Genomic DNA, 15,639 nt, shown 5'->3' on the forward strand with positions numbered 1-15,639 from the left:
ACCTTTGTCATGAGTGTTGTTCGTTTTTGCCGCTGCTTTAAACGTTGCTCCCGTCTCCTGCCTGCACAGTAAGTAACTTCAGAATAAGTAATCACGTATTTACTTAGCAGTACAGTTGACTTACTAGAACTACCAAACCACTGCCATTTGGCAGGTATACCTTTAAGGTTTGTTCATTTTTTTGCATGTTGGTTGTTTATCTATGTTGGACTCACATCAGCAAGCTCTGACCTGGTGAAGTTCCTCAAGTACACATGCACACCAGTGTTGTTATTATATTATATTGAAAGCTACTGCATTTGGTGACCTGTCTTGGACAAAAAGTGTTAACGTACATCACTTTCTTAGTGTTGTTAGTTAGTCATTAATGAAGCATTAATTACTTGAACATCAACCTTACTTATTATTATGTGTCCCCACAAGTAAAGTGAGAAGTTTAGGTATCTTACATGTACTATTAACTACTACTTAAGAACTAGCAGAAACTGATTACTGTTTTTGATGAGTGTCACAGTGTACCTATACAATAACTTGATAATCAATTAATTGTAGTAATAACTAATATAATACATTATTTTCCCAAGAAAGACTTATGCATCAACATGTTCAGTTTTTTATTCACAACACTGTAAAAAAATCACCTTCACACTTGCATGAGTATTCAGAAGTGCGCAACACAATAACACAATAAGAAATGAAAAGTCCTTAATAACAATAAAGTTGCAAACCTAACAGATATTATAACCAATACTATCCATGACCTACATGGATAACATAATCCTGTAATTTTAAACTGTAAACAAAGACTTTCAAAGAAAACAAATGATCCAACATTCACATTATAGAATATTTTACCAATGTGCTTTAAAATTAAGCAATTTAAATGTGTAATCTATGTGTTCCATTGATACAATTCTTGCCAAATGAAACAGAATCAAATAAATTGTGTTACCATAGTTTAGTTCACATGAAGTTCACATGAAAATTATGTAAATTCAAAGCACTGTTTAATTATAGGTATGGATATCTAGCAGTCTGCCATCTTCTTTCATCCGTTCAACTGTGGCTTTGAGCTCTGGTTTTTTTGAAAATACACTTTTGCATTGCTCTGCAAAATCATATAAGGTGTGCCCTTTTCTTCCTTTGTGGAACATAGCCCGTATCTGGTGGTAAGATTCAGGATCCACCTGCTTTAACTCTGCAATTGCTGCTGTGTCCACAATTGTTTTGCGATTGACACCAACATAACTGTAAGCATCAGTTTTCGACATGCCTCTAGACACAGCCTTCAGAACACGCCTGTATCTGGAAATCACATCTTCGGGCATCCCAACTGCAAAACAAAATAAATTTAAGGCTATCTAACTTGCACTGAGCTGGCAGTTTGTTCGATACTACTACTTTGTACCCACATTCATTTTATAATATAGGTGTTTTGTCGACTTACCATTACTAACTGTATAACACTCATTTGCTGCACATATTATCTATATAACAATTCGTCTGTCAGTGTCATTTGCGTTAGCAAATCCTAGTCATAGTGACTCCATGCTCTTCACATTTTTGTTTCCCTACTCGACATACCTGACCAATACGGACTGTTTTTTACTTATAAAATACATTTCTTCAAATGTGCTAGATGTGACAAAGCATAGTGTGGGGTTGCTAGGACTGGGATTAGCAAGTCTTTCTCTAGCATGTGATCAACGATTGCTTCTGACTACATAGCCGCCTTTGGCTGGGACTTTGACAATGATGTGTAAAAATTCCAGATACACCTCTGTCATACAAGCAACACAAACACTACAATAACAGTGTCACTGATGTAATGAAAATAGACCGCCACCCCAATTATATCTTTCAGAGGTGTGTCTTTGGTGGTGCCTTTTCATTGGATGTAGTAAAAAGTGGGCTGACAAATACAAAATTGGTTATTGCAATGGTCTAATATTAGTAACAGTAAACCTACAAAGTGCACGTATATGACGGGTGTACTGATTAAAAAGTCAAATAAATACTAGTATTATTTAGATGTACCTAACAAACTCGCAATTCAGATAGAATGCAAAATTATTGAAAAACAGCAACAACTGAACGTTCTAAGGAGCAAAGTAAGTACTTATGCATTATTACTAAGTAATAATGTTGTAATAATAATAATACCTTTCTTCTTTGGATATTCTTTCATCTTCCTCTTCTTGCTCTTCTTTTGTTTTGGGAAGGCATCAGTGTCAGAACTTGTGTCAGAATCCAGCTGTCGTTTCTTTTGCCTCTTCTTTTTTTCCATCACCACATTTCTACATTCGCCCTTATTAGCTTTTTTCCACAATCTCTTTTTCTTCTCTTTCTCTCTCTTCTTTTGCTGGCAAGATGAAGATGTAGAATTTGTGCTATCCTCTTCCATACTGCTGCTGTCCTCGCCTTCACTGCTGTCACTAATACTCACGTGTGACTGAGGTCTTTGTCCAGAGGCTGCTTTCCTCATCACCAGCGCTTAAATAACAATAGCCACAATTTCAATAACATACATCACATTTAAATATCAACAGTAAAAACAGAGAAGATATCATGCTTTCTTTCAATCCTAAATCAGGCAGGTAAACATGAGATGGAACTGGTAAACTGGGGTCATATTACAAAAACATCCCAACACTGAAATCTTGTCTGTTTAGTGACCAAGGCAACTTCAATCTGAATGTAGGGCAGAAGCCTAACTTCATAATTTTATCCTTCTGTTTAACTTATCTGTTTTATCATTTTAGGGAGCTTTGACAGGCAACAAACTCACAATAACTGGCATGTCTTTTTCCTAACATTTCAAAAATCCCAGACACTCCAGACTTGATTTCCACTGTCACCACATAACTACTCAATAACAACCTCAAACAAGTAGTTTAGTATTCTAATTTAAGATTTATATTTGTAACAAATCTTACCCTGACCTCTCAGTTCTTTATTTAGTACTAAAGATAGGCATTTTCTGTAATGCAGCCCCTGGTCAATCAACCTCCTGCACTGCTTACCTTCACTCAGTCTTTGTTGAAGAAACTTTTTGTCATTCTCTAGTAACCCAACCTTCTCCTCAAGACTTTTCACTTTCACCTTCAGAACAGCATTTTCTTCGTTTGCTCTCCTTAAAGCAGCCTGAAGGGTTGGTGCTGCTCCTTCAAAGGCAGAATATGTATTTTTGAATGAACACAAGATCAACTATCAACATAAACTGATCATTACTGATTATATGTGGCTCCTCGTTATTGTCATCTACTGAACAGGATAAGGTCTAAAGATCCTTGTTATCAGTTTGAAGAGGTAATGCTTTATAGTATATACCTTGGGTGAACTATAGTCACCCCAGGCCGTCCCTTTAATTATGCTACTATAGACACATCTGATGGAGCCACATGCATGTTAATGACCGGCACATGTACTGTATGTAGATGGTCATGTAATGTTTATCTCTACAAATCCAATATACTTCTTTTATTCTGATTTATTATTCTCAGACAAAGCATTTAGAAAATGTTTTGCCAGTTGAATAATAAAGTATGGACTGCTAGCTGAGCCATCCAGTGAAGGTTGTGTTCTGTCTTGAGTGTTGGTTTATAACCTAAATCTCACCTAGGGAGATTTTCCTTGGACCCTCATGCATTTGTAAAACTTTATGTAAAGCTGCTTTGTGACATTTGTTGTGCAAAGGGTTATATAAATAAATCTCACCTTTGACCATTGAGCTTTGGGTGGAGGTCTTAATTATTTTCCTTTGACCTGGAATTTCCAAGACTGGGCTGGCAGCGTTAAGGTTTGGGCATTGAGAACCTTCTGGTAATACTACCAAATCTAATGCCTGAGGATCTTCAAATGTTTCTGTGAGAAAGAAAAAGGTATAAACACAGTGACAGAGTGATGTCTCAGTACAGCAAGGTCACGTATGACATTTGCAACAATAAACCAGTAGTGAACCGTGACCATTAAACCTGGGCCTGCTCCCATCTCCTCCACCCCCCCGGGAAAAAATTGTTTCCTCTCCTAATTAACTGCAATAAAGAAAAATAATTGAGACGACAGTACAGCTATAGAAATGCAATAAACAATAACATATGTACTAGATAACATTTTAAGCAAAATAAGGTTCACAGCTCCGTGTTCCTCGGGAGCGGAATATGTAAACAACACGTACGAGGGCATCAAAGGAATGAATCGAAACTAGCTAGCGGTGGTACGCTAACGACAGCTAGCGTCGCCACAGCGGGCGGAAATTATCATACAGTTAAGCCCGCCCACTAAGAGGGAAGATATGATTGGTCAATTTTACTGTCATTTGAAACTGGTATTGCTGAATTATAACTGCCAGGCCCTCTGTAAACGAACAGCGGGCATCACAGTCCTGATAGGGGGAGACACAGGCCCACAGGCTTCCACTTAACCCCTCACCTTCCAACACAGATTGAATAGACACGGCTGAATAATTTATTTGCTTATATTTTTGTAATTGTTTAGATGTCGATTGTAAAACTGTAAGTAGATTAAATTGGATAAATTATATTATATATATTTATGTTTTAAGTAGGGGTGGGTATAGATTAATTTTTTAAATCTAGATTAATCTCACTGAAATCTTGAAATTAATCTAGATTAATCTATAGGTCTGCTGACGAACCAACGTTCGATGCGAAAAATTCTGGCTCAGTAATGTGTTCCAAACTACGTTGTACTTTTGTAAGGGTGTCATATAACATCACTCCTCACCGCCTAGCAGGTGTATGTTTTTTCCTGAATACTACTGTGACTTCGTCAAGCACAACCCAGCCAGTCATCAGGCACTGCTAATAGTAAACTCTGAGGCGATTTCAGGTCGGCAGACCAGCGAGAAGATATTTTGTTGTTTTCAATCGGTCTGTGGGCTTCATCAACGCTCCGGACACCATCGAAATATATGGACCTAAAAATACTGCTTTTATCTCAATACTGACCAAATTTAATAGAAATCTGTGCAGGCGAAAGTACTTTACTAGACCGCGGAAAATAGGCAGTCATGATTGACATTTGTGTATCGAGCGTCACGGTAGCTAGCAACTTTAGGCTAAAAGCGGCGACTCGGTTTAACTAATTCCCACAGTGTTTTCTTGAAATCGGTACTGATACCAGTGTTGTGTAGTTTAATCTCATTGTTTTCTGATATAACTTGTTGTTAAATGGTAATATAGTTAACATCACTTCGAATTAGATTATGATTAATTATTAATTATGATTAATTAGAATTAGATTATGTGAATTTCAGTCACACGACTTCTATTGTAATTAATGTATTATATTTTATTGTGATACATGATATTACAAATATCATAACTATCAATTCTCAACCAATTTTCTAAATCCAGGTATCATTTTAAAGGTATATTTCAGCTCTGTCTAGATATGTAATTCTTTTTAAGCTTGGGGCTGTTTGAAAATTTTGTCATCATACCTATAATCTATATTAAAATGGCTCATATGCGTGCTACCCAAGTAATGACTAAAAGTCAGTTTTTGAGATAGGGTTTCTTAATACAGAGGGTGCATTAGACCAGGGGCTCATCTCCTGTTTCCAAAATGCATCAATGACTGCTTGAGGAAGCTGTTCTACTTTGATATTTGAAGAAAAAAAACATGCTCAATAAAATTTAGGCTACTCGTGTTCAACGGTTTATTCAGTTAAACATGAATTTGAAAGCCTATACTGTACATTAAAAGGGGTTGATAACATGTTTATTCAGCTAAACATAATATTTGAAATGTAAGCCAACATTTAGTACATTTAACCTCACGGACGTAATTTGGGGGGAACTTTTTCAAAAGCCGGTTTTGGTCCTCTGCAGTTTTAACGGTTAAAAAGAAATATTTAAATAGCGACGAATCTAGCACTAGGACCATGCAGAAAACGACCGCTCCGAGCTCCGCTCCGGTAACACTTTACGTTCCTAAAAATGAATTTTCCATGAAGCAGACCTTGGCTGCATCCATGTAAACACATGTACGATATGTAATTCACAGGTTTGAAAACTCGTTCTCGCCCCTACTGTGCAATTTGGTTAGGAATACAGCCGAGCTCAACTATCAAGTTGAAAGTCATCATAGTTTGATTATCCATTTTGACCCAGTTCCCAAACCCAACTTTAAAAATAGATTAACGGCGATAATTTTTATATCGCCCGATAAGAGTATCAAATTAACGAACGCCGTTAACGGCCCACCACTAGTTTTAAGAATATTTTTAGGCCCTCTGAGAAAACTCCCCACTGCAAAACTGTACTGAGGCGACAGCCAGTATCTAATTGCACATTTATACATTTAAACTGTACTTAACAATGTACAAATATAATTCCAACAAACCAAAATAATCCCACAAAGTCTCTCACTTGACAAGGTAAAAAATGCAGTACTTCTGTTCAGAAAACTTAACGTTTCTTTAGCTAACTGCAGCACGCTGAATATAATTTGGAGATAAGATCGCTAACTGTATAGCCAACTTAGCTAGCTAAGTTAATTAGCTAGCTAACTGCATGTTTCATCTTCGCCAGAACCACAACATTTATGTTCCTATATCTACGGGTTTCTTACCTGCAGAGTCTTCCTCGAGTCTTCGTTGTTTCTTTTCGTTAATTCTTTTGCTTTTCCGCTCGCCCTCCATGCTACGCTCTTCTTCAGAGTCGGGGTAATAACGGCAAGGGATAACAACCACCCACGTAGGCTCGTTTACAGGCTCACTCACTTCTAAAAAGTGTTCTGAACCGGGATTGAGAGTGTTATCCCATGTAACAACAGAGCCCAAGTTGGGAGCTAATCCAAATAACTGCACATCTCTGAGCACTCGAATTATGTTTCGGTTTCTCATTTGAAATATCGCTCTGCACTTTTGACGCAGACGCTCTTGGGCCCGCGCGAATTTGTCACGTGACAACCCCGCGCACGTTTTTTTCTCCAAGCAGGCATAAAGCCATAATGAAAAGTGATGTTTCTAGTTTAATGTTAAGGGAATGGATTTGGCTAGAAAAATACTTCACCTTTGTGATGGCAGGGCAACAAGTAAAAGTACCGCAAGGCTAATAAAATGGCTTCAGAAAAAAAGACTTTTGAAAAGAAGAATGAAGTGCAGACTTTGCAAGCGAAACATGCAAATGAAGCCAAGATTGGAGCTGCGTGATGGGGCACAGTGGTAAGTTAAGTTAAGTGGTAAGAACAATATAATTCTTTATTAAACAAAAGTAATAACACACCACTTATATGGGATAGTTTGCTATTGAGACATAACTTTGTATTTTATTTGTAGCTTCTTGCTCTAAATTTCCGTTGCACCTTAGATTGTGCAACAGTTACAGTACAGCTACTGGTCAAAATACAGACTGAATTAGTCTATGGGTCAGAATGTAAATGCTTCACTTTTATAAGCAGGTGAATAAAAACATTTCCCTTCATCCATCCATCCATTATCTGAACCGCTTAATCCCGCTAGTCGGGGTCACGGGGGGTTGGAGCCAATCCCAGCATCTCCGGGCGAAGGCAGGGTACACCATGGGCAGGTCGCCAGTCCACCGCATAGCCAACACACACGCACTCACACCTACGGGCAATTTATGTCTTTGGACTGTGGGAGGAAACCGGAGTACCCGGAGGAAACCCATGCAGGCACAGGGAGAACATGCAAACTCCACACAGAGCAGCCCAGACCGAGAATCGAACCCAGACCGCCTTGCTGCGAGGCGACAGTGCTAACCACCACACCACCATGCCGCCCTCATTGCCCTTCATATTTCACATATTACATATGTGGTGTAATATTAATGCTTTTTTGACACTATGTTAACTCACAGAACATTACATGCTCCATAATAATTATCACATCTAGTATAGAAGCTTTTATTAAATACATTTTACCGGTCTGTGTGACAAAATTAAGCAGTAGTATGGTAGTAAAGCTATATGAGACAATGGGCATGTGATACAGTTATTGTTGCATGAGAATGTACTTAATTAATAGACCCTGTTTATCAGTGGTGGCCTAAGCTGAAAGCATTGGTCTGCGAACAATTACTCTGATTGGTGTATCTTACTGTATTTCAATGTTATGCTTTCTCTGGTATTTCTTGCCCAGGGAGTGTCGGTATAAGACCCACAGAGGGAAGACGGTCAAGAAGTCAGTCAGATCAGGATCCATGTTTGAGAGGAGCAAGATAAGTCTTCAAAGCTGGATTAAATTTATCCACAGGTGTGAAATTATTGATCTCCTTGTATTTCAGAGTTCAATATTTTCCAAATCTTTTTATAAGCATGGCAATAATAGTGGGTGGGCATTTACTTAGAGCAGGTTAAAAACTGAAATCTGATTGGCTGCTTGAAGTACATTCTTTTGTTAAGGTTATGATGCAATTTTAAACTGTAACAATTATTTACTCTAGTTTTCTTCTTTTTACAAACAGGTTTTGGCAGAGATAATTAGTATTCTGGAGATGGGTGGGGGATGTAGTCGGGTTGAGCTCCTCTAGTACTGAGTTTAGGGGTTGCCTGGGCATTACGCGTTACAAAGAAGGAATGTCTGAAAACCATTGGACATATAATGTGTGTTTTTGAGAAAGAAGAAACAAAAGAAAACTAACAAAAATGCCTTTGTCTTAACACATAAGACATACCAAATTAATATGTCTGGAATATAGAGTAAAATATAATATTTTTGGTGATATTTGGCTATTTTAAATAGATGTGAGGTCCCTCACAGACCTAGCTTTTAACTCCGTGACAAACTCACTCACTCATTCCACTCAGTACAATACAGTCAGCAGGCCCTAAAAGAATCTAAAAGTGATGCATGAGTTTTTACAATCTTTCTTTTTAGGTTTGCACAAGGATTACGGCTGCGGCAAATCGATCTGATACAAGACGGTGTTTGTGGAAGCACACGCACGCTATCCAAAATGAATAAAACACTGCGAATGATCTGCAAGAGTGCAATAAAAAGGAAGAGGAGAAGAACAGGACAGCAAGTTGGAGGACAGAGAGAGTTTGTGATAATAGATGAAAGTAATTTCTGTCATAAACGTAAGGTAAGATCAGCTGTTACCCTGGATATATATCAGATCTTGGTAAAAACAGCTCTCAGTTCAGACCTGGCTTTATATGTTTTAACTGATATGTATAATATGTGTTATAGTGAGCTATTCACCCTGGCACAAATTTTAAAGGAATACCCCAGAAAATAATTCTCATATCATTCCAATATGTTTATCTTTGATTAGGAAACCTGGTGACTTGAAACACATAGATCTGGCCTGTACAGTGCCATAGTATTGTCATACATGCTAGAAGAAATGAAACCTGTATGATGTAAAAAAAACAGGTGAGGTTAAAATTTTGGAGTATTCCTTTAACAAATTTTGTGGGATAAAAAATAACCTCTGTGGTGGCATACAGCTCTCAGTCTCATATGGGAATACAAATAATTGAATTGCTTTTATTACTGTAAGAGGATATGTCAGCATATTATAACATGCCTGGTAGTTGAGTGATTATATGGCAAATACTATTGAGAATATTGTCATAACTGCAATATGTATATATATATATTTTTTGACAGTATGGCCGTGGTAGATTTGGGCGCACCTGGAAAAGAAGAAAGTGGGTTTTTGGAATACTTGGTGTGAGAGAAGATAGGAGAAGGCCCATTCTCAGGCTGGTGGAAAAAAGATCACGACATCACTTGCTCCCTATAATCAGAAGGCATGTACGTAGAGGATCAACAATTATAAGTGATCAGTGGAGAGCTTACATGGGGGCACTTGAAAATGCAGGATATATGCACTTCAGTGTAAACCACAGAAGATGGTTTGTTGACCCTCTGAGTGGTGGCCATACACAACATTTGGAAAGAGCCTGGGCTATCTATAAAGGCCAAATTTGGAGAATGCGAGGGAACAGAACTGAAAAACTGTTGAAGGAGCATCTTGCAGTTATCGAGTGGACATACTGGCTTGGAAAGAACCACCGTGATGGCCTTATTGGACGTTTGTTAAAAGACATACGACAGTTTTTTCCAGTTTAGACAAACTAGCCCTTCTAGCCCTATTTAGGATTCTGTTTCTTTAGGGACTAGAGCATCCAATTAAAATACCTTTATGACACATTACAGCCCCAGGCCCCTCCCTTTGGGCATGTGTAGATGTATTCTGTGTGTGTGTGTGTGTGTGTGTGTGTATAAAGTATATGTACTTCCTGTGGGTGTGGCTGTTCACCTGTCTTGTTAGTGCAATGTGTTACACGCGGTGCTCATTGTGTCAAGTATATATTGTGTGAGTATATATTCAGTTCAGTGTTGCATCCGTTTGTGTTAATGGTTTGCTGAGGGCTACAGTTTCTTCACTTGTGTAAGCTAATAAAGCTACGTGTTGAAGGAACTCGTCCATGCATCCTGCCTCATTCCTCACAGCTTTACACTTTATATTAGTTTAATCTGTAAAGTGTGAACCAGCTTTCTGCATCTGATAACTTGCAAATATTATGTAAATGGACAAAGGCAGCCTTATTGACATTGCATATGTATGTGTCAATCGATAGTGACACCTAAGCTTTTTCAGGTAGATTTTTACTGAAAAACCATCTAGGGTAAGAGGAATTTTATCCAAGAAGAAACAACAGTATTGACATTATCTGGATTAGAAGATATATACATGTCACGGTACGGCGGCCCCCTACTGGTCGCCCCCGTCTACAGCAGCAGCTTGTCCTGTGGGTGTGGTGTTGTGTTCGTCCCTCAGGTGGGCGGAGCCCGCGATCCGTCTCACCTGAGGGTCGTTTGTTCGTCTATATATGTCTTGTCTTTGTACCAGTTGACTGCTGGTTATTATATCCTTAATTCGGATCAGTTCACGGGTTTTGGTTTGCGCACTTTACATATTAAACCATCCTATTTCCCTGAGACTTGGCGTGATCGCTTCCATTTATTTTCGCTCACCCTGCCCGTCACAATACAACTGAGTATCATCTGCATAGCAATGGAAGAAAATATGCTTATGAATGATTGTGCCTAGTGGTAGCATATATATAATGAGAATAATATGGGGCCCAATACAGATACTTGTGGGACACCATATTTTACGTTTGTGCATTCTGAGCAGTCATTATTTACAAGGACAAATTTGTAATTGCATACATTATTTTAGAACATTGTGTGCAGCCTAAACAGGAAGTTTTGTGTCACTCTCAGAAGACAGGAATGAAGACATGTTCCAGACAGAAGTAAATGTTCCACCAGGGGAGAGGGGGACTCCTGGTTTATACTTTCGCGAGTGACCGTAGCGCGCGGCTCCGCCCACCTCACGCGACCCTGCACGAGCGGTGTAGGCGTTACTTTTGCGAGCGTCGCTGCAGTGTTCTCCGAAACGATAGGTGGCAATGGAAAATAAAAAACCTCTGCAAAACCGGTGAAAGAACATTTTTACCTGACCAGAGACCGTATATATACACCAGGCATCAAACGTAAATATGGCTTTGCAATGTTGTCTGAAACCAGGGATGTCAAAGTCAAATACACTGAGGGCCAAAAAACCTAATTTGCTACAAGCTGAGGGCCGGACTGGTTCAATGTTTATTAAAACATATTGAAATGATTGCACATAGCCTATTGAACCAAGTCCTAACACAGTGTTTATTATTTAATGCTTAAATGAATAAAGCAATACTTTCTTATGGATCTGTCAGTAATTTCAAGTGAAAACATTTTTCAACAAGCAAACAGATAAAAACTAACTTCCTTCAAAGAAAACATGTCCTGTACATTAAATGAATAAAGTAATAAAGGTTTCAAAAGTGCTGGAATTTAGGCTAAAGTACTTGAAAATGCTTGAAATTGTAACTACTTCGTTTCACAACAAATAGCTATCTGACTGAACAGTTCTCTTGTATTATGTTAACAAATACGAGCCTCTTGTAATTCGAGGACGAAACATGAGAGAACGTGAAGACGATAAGATTGGGTGTTTTGAAAATAAACAACCATTAAATAATGTGAATAAAAAGCGAATTATTTCAAATCATTTCGAATATATGTATAAATATTTAACTTAATTAAGTTTAATGTGCTGGGAAATATTGAAATGGACCTTGAAAGTGACGTAGAAGTGCTTGAATTCCACCTTGTAAAGGTGTATGAACCCTGCAAACATGACTTTGTTCATTGCGCTGAGGCGCGGCGCGCGCAAAGTTACAAATTTCGAGAGGTGCACGACCTCGCGAATCGACAGCGCACGAGGCCCTCGTGCACGGGCGGAGCCACTGCGATTACGTCATTTTCGCCGTGCTGACCCTCGCCGCTTGTGCGCACTGCAGTGACTTCGTGGGCTACCGTTGCATTGTGGGGAATGTAGTGTTTGTGCGTGCAAAACACCAGCGGGCGGCTGTGGCCTGCGGGCCGGTTCTAATAGTAATTAAATATCATCCAGGGGGCCATAGATAATGAACTCGTGGGCCGGATGTGGCCCGCGGGCCTTGACTTTGACACATGTGTCCAAAACGATATGTGGTAGTATAAAGAAACACCCCTCATAAAAAGGGGAATGAACATTTACCTGACGCATGTTTGATGTTGCTTTGTGTTTCAGGTTTGAAAAGTGCTGGAATTTAGGCTAAAGTACATAAAAATGTTGAAATTGTAACTACTTCGTTTCACAACAACTAGCTGTCAGAATGAACAGTTCTCCTGTATTACGTTAACAAATACGAGCCTCTTGTAATTCCAGGACGAAACATGAGAGAACGTGAAGACGTTAAGATTGGGCGTTTTGAAAATAAACAACCATTAAATAATGTGATAAAAAAGCGAATTATTTCGAATCATTTCGAGTATATGTATAAATATTTTATTTAATTTTGTTTATCATGCTGGAAAATATTGAAATGGACCTTTAAAGTGACGTACAAGTGCTTTAATTCCACCTTGTAAAGGTGTATGAACCCTTCAAACATGACTTTGTCGATCGCGCTGAAGCGCGCGCGCGAAGTTACAAAATTCGAGAGGTGAACGACCTCGCGAAGCGACAGCGTGCGAGGCCTTCGCGCACGGGCGGAGCCACAGCGATTACGTCATTTTCGCCGCGCGGACCCTCGCGCCGCTCGCAACGCGTCAAGTATAAACCAGGCTTTATGCTGTACTTTAGTCAAGTGTGCTCATGATTGGCATATGCCTTATCTCTCTGATCTTGTGTCTATGAATGGTGTTTATTTATATATATGACCAGTCCAACAACATATGTAAGGACTGGCATCATGTGAAATAAACTAGAGTGCTTTGGTGAAGTAACAAATGTGTGCTCGTGTGCTTTCACTGACACTCTCTGAGCCCTTGTGACTGTTCTTACGGAAAGGCCCTGGTTGTTGTGCTACAGACACCTATTATGCCAATGAGTGTCTCCAGCCTATCCAGTCGAATGTTGTGATCAATGATGTCGACAGCAGCACTAAGGTCTAACGTTCTTTATCCGAGATATTAAGAGATCATTAACTACTTTAGTCAGTGCGGTTTCAGTGCTGTGGATTAGAGAATGCAATCTCTAATCTGTCCTTTATTTCCAAAGTTAGCTTTCTCTCTGACTTTGGAAATAAAGGACAGATTAGAGATTGGCCTATATTCAGACTTAAATAAATGTGCCATATTTTGTCAATTGTGATTTTAACACCGCAGTAGTGGCTTAATGACCGCAATGACTATATATATACACTTAAATGCTAGTGGCATGTAGAGTAGTGGCACATTACCTAAAAAGCTCCTGCAGCTGTTTCTCATTCATTCACTTTTTCATGGGTTTTTATTTTACACTACATATTACCAACTCCAAAATACCCTAGACATGTAATCTATGAAATAGTAACACTTAATAATTTTCTTCTTGAGTAATAATTACATGATTACATAAGCATTAATGAAGGACTACTTATTAATTACTTATATATGAACTAACAGTAGTTTATTTTAGTGAAGTGTAATTAATGAAAAATTATCATGATGATTCTCCACTACCTATTGATTAGTTAATAAGTACTTAAACATTAATTAAAAGACTACTTATTAATTACTTATATATGAACTAACAGTAGTTTATTTTAGTGAAGAGTAATTAATGAAAAACTATGATGATAATTCTCCACTACCTATTGATTAGTTAATAAGTACTTAAACATTAATTAGGGGCCATAAATGAGTAGATTCCAAAATAAATAAATACTAGTTATTAATTATTTACATGTGAACTAACACAGTAGTTTATTATAGTGAAGAATAAGTAAGATAAAACTATGATGATAATTCTCCATTACCTATTGCTTAGTTAATAAGTAGTTAAACATTAATTAAGGAACCATATTGTAAAGTGTTACCAATTACTCCTACACGAATTAAACCACTTCTACACTATTTTGAACCACTTTGGGGCTAAATGAATGGGTTCTTATGGAAAACCCTAATATACTAAATTTAATGTAAAAGAAAATGAAAACAAAATGAAACTAAACTTAACTAAATGTTTTGTTCAAAATGAAAGTGATTTAAACCACTTTGGTGCTAAATGAATGGGTTCTTATGGAAAATCCTAAAAATTACTTCTACACTAATTAAACCACTTCAACACTATTTTGAACCACTTTGGGGCTAAATGAATGGGTTCTTATGGAAAACCCTAAAAAACCACTTCTACACTATTTAAATCACTTTGGTGCTAAATGAATGGGTTCTTATGGAAAATCCTAAAAATTACTTCTACACTAATTAAACCACTTCTACACTATTTTGAATCACTTTGGGGCTAAATGAATGGGTTCTTATGGAAAACCCTAAAAAACCACTTCTACACTATTTAAATCACTTTGGTGCTAAATGATTGGGTTCTTATGGAAAACCCTAATATACTAAATTTTATGTAAAAGGAAATGAAAACAAAATGAAACTAAACTTAACTAAATGTTTTGTTCAAAATGAAAGTGATTTAAACCACTTTGGAGCTAAATGAATGGGTTCTTATGGAAAATCCTAAAAATTACTCCTACACAAATTAAACCACTTCTACACTATTTTGAACCACTTTGGGGCTAAATGAATGGGTTCTTATGGAAAACCCTAAAAAACCACTTCTACACTATTTAAATCACTTTGGTGCTAAATGAATGGGTTCTTATGGAAAACCCTAATATACTAAATTTAATGTAAAAGAAAATGAAAACAAAATGAAACTAAACTTAACTAAATGTTTTGTTCAACATGAAAGTGATTTAAACCACTTTGGTGCTAAATGAATGGGTTCTTATGGAAAACCCTAAAAAGCCACTTCTACACTATTTAAATCACTTTGGTGCTAAATGAATGGGTTCTTATGGAAAATCCTAAAAATTACTTCTACACTAATTAAACCACTTCAACACTATTTTGAACCACTTTGGGGCTAAATGAATGGGTTCTTATGGAAAACCCTAAAAAACCACTTCTACACTATTTAAATCACTTTGGTGCTAAATGAATGGGTTCTTATGGAAAATCCTAAAAATTACTTCTACACTAATTAAACCACTTATACACTATTTTGAACCACTTTGGGGCTAAATGAATGGGTTCTTATAGAAAACCCTAAA

General features: G+C 37.6%; 2 long non-coding RNA genes across 2 annotated transcripts; one reads left to right on the forward strand and one right to left on the reverse strand.

The window, feature by feature from the left end:
* Positions 1-590: 590 nt before the first annotated feature.
* On the reverse strand, positions 591-2,217 carry LOC143499009 (uncharacterized). Its single transcript, XR_013126037.1, has 2 exons — positions 2,164-2,217; positions 591-1,333 (listed from the first exon to the last, which is right to left on the reverse strand). It is a non-coding gene; the product is annotated as an uncharacterized LOC143499009 (long non-coding RNA).
* Positions 2,218-7,618: 5,401 nt separating this feature from the next.
* On the forward strand, positions 7,619-10,202 carry LOC143499010 (uncharacterized). Its single transcript, XR_013126038.1, has 3 exons — positions 7,619-8,242; positions 8,867-9,074; positions 9,605-10,202. It is a non-coding gene; the product is annotated as an uncharacterized LOC143499010 (long non-coding RNA).
* Positions 10,203-15,639: the final 5,437 nt, after the last annotated feature.

The sequence above is a fragment of the Brachyhypopomus gauderio genome, unplaced genomic scaffold, assembly GCF_052324685.1.
Source record: "Brachyhypopomus gauderio isolate BG-103 unplaced genomic scaffold, BGAUD_0.2 sc129, whole genome shotgun sequence".
In the NCBI taxonomy this organism is placed as follows: Eukaryota; Metazoa; Chordata; class Actinopteri; order Gymnotiformes; family Hypopomidae; genus Brachyhypopomus; species Brachyhypopomus gauderio.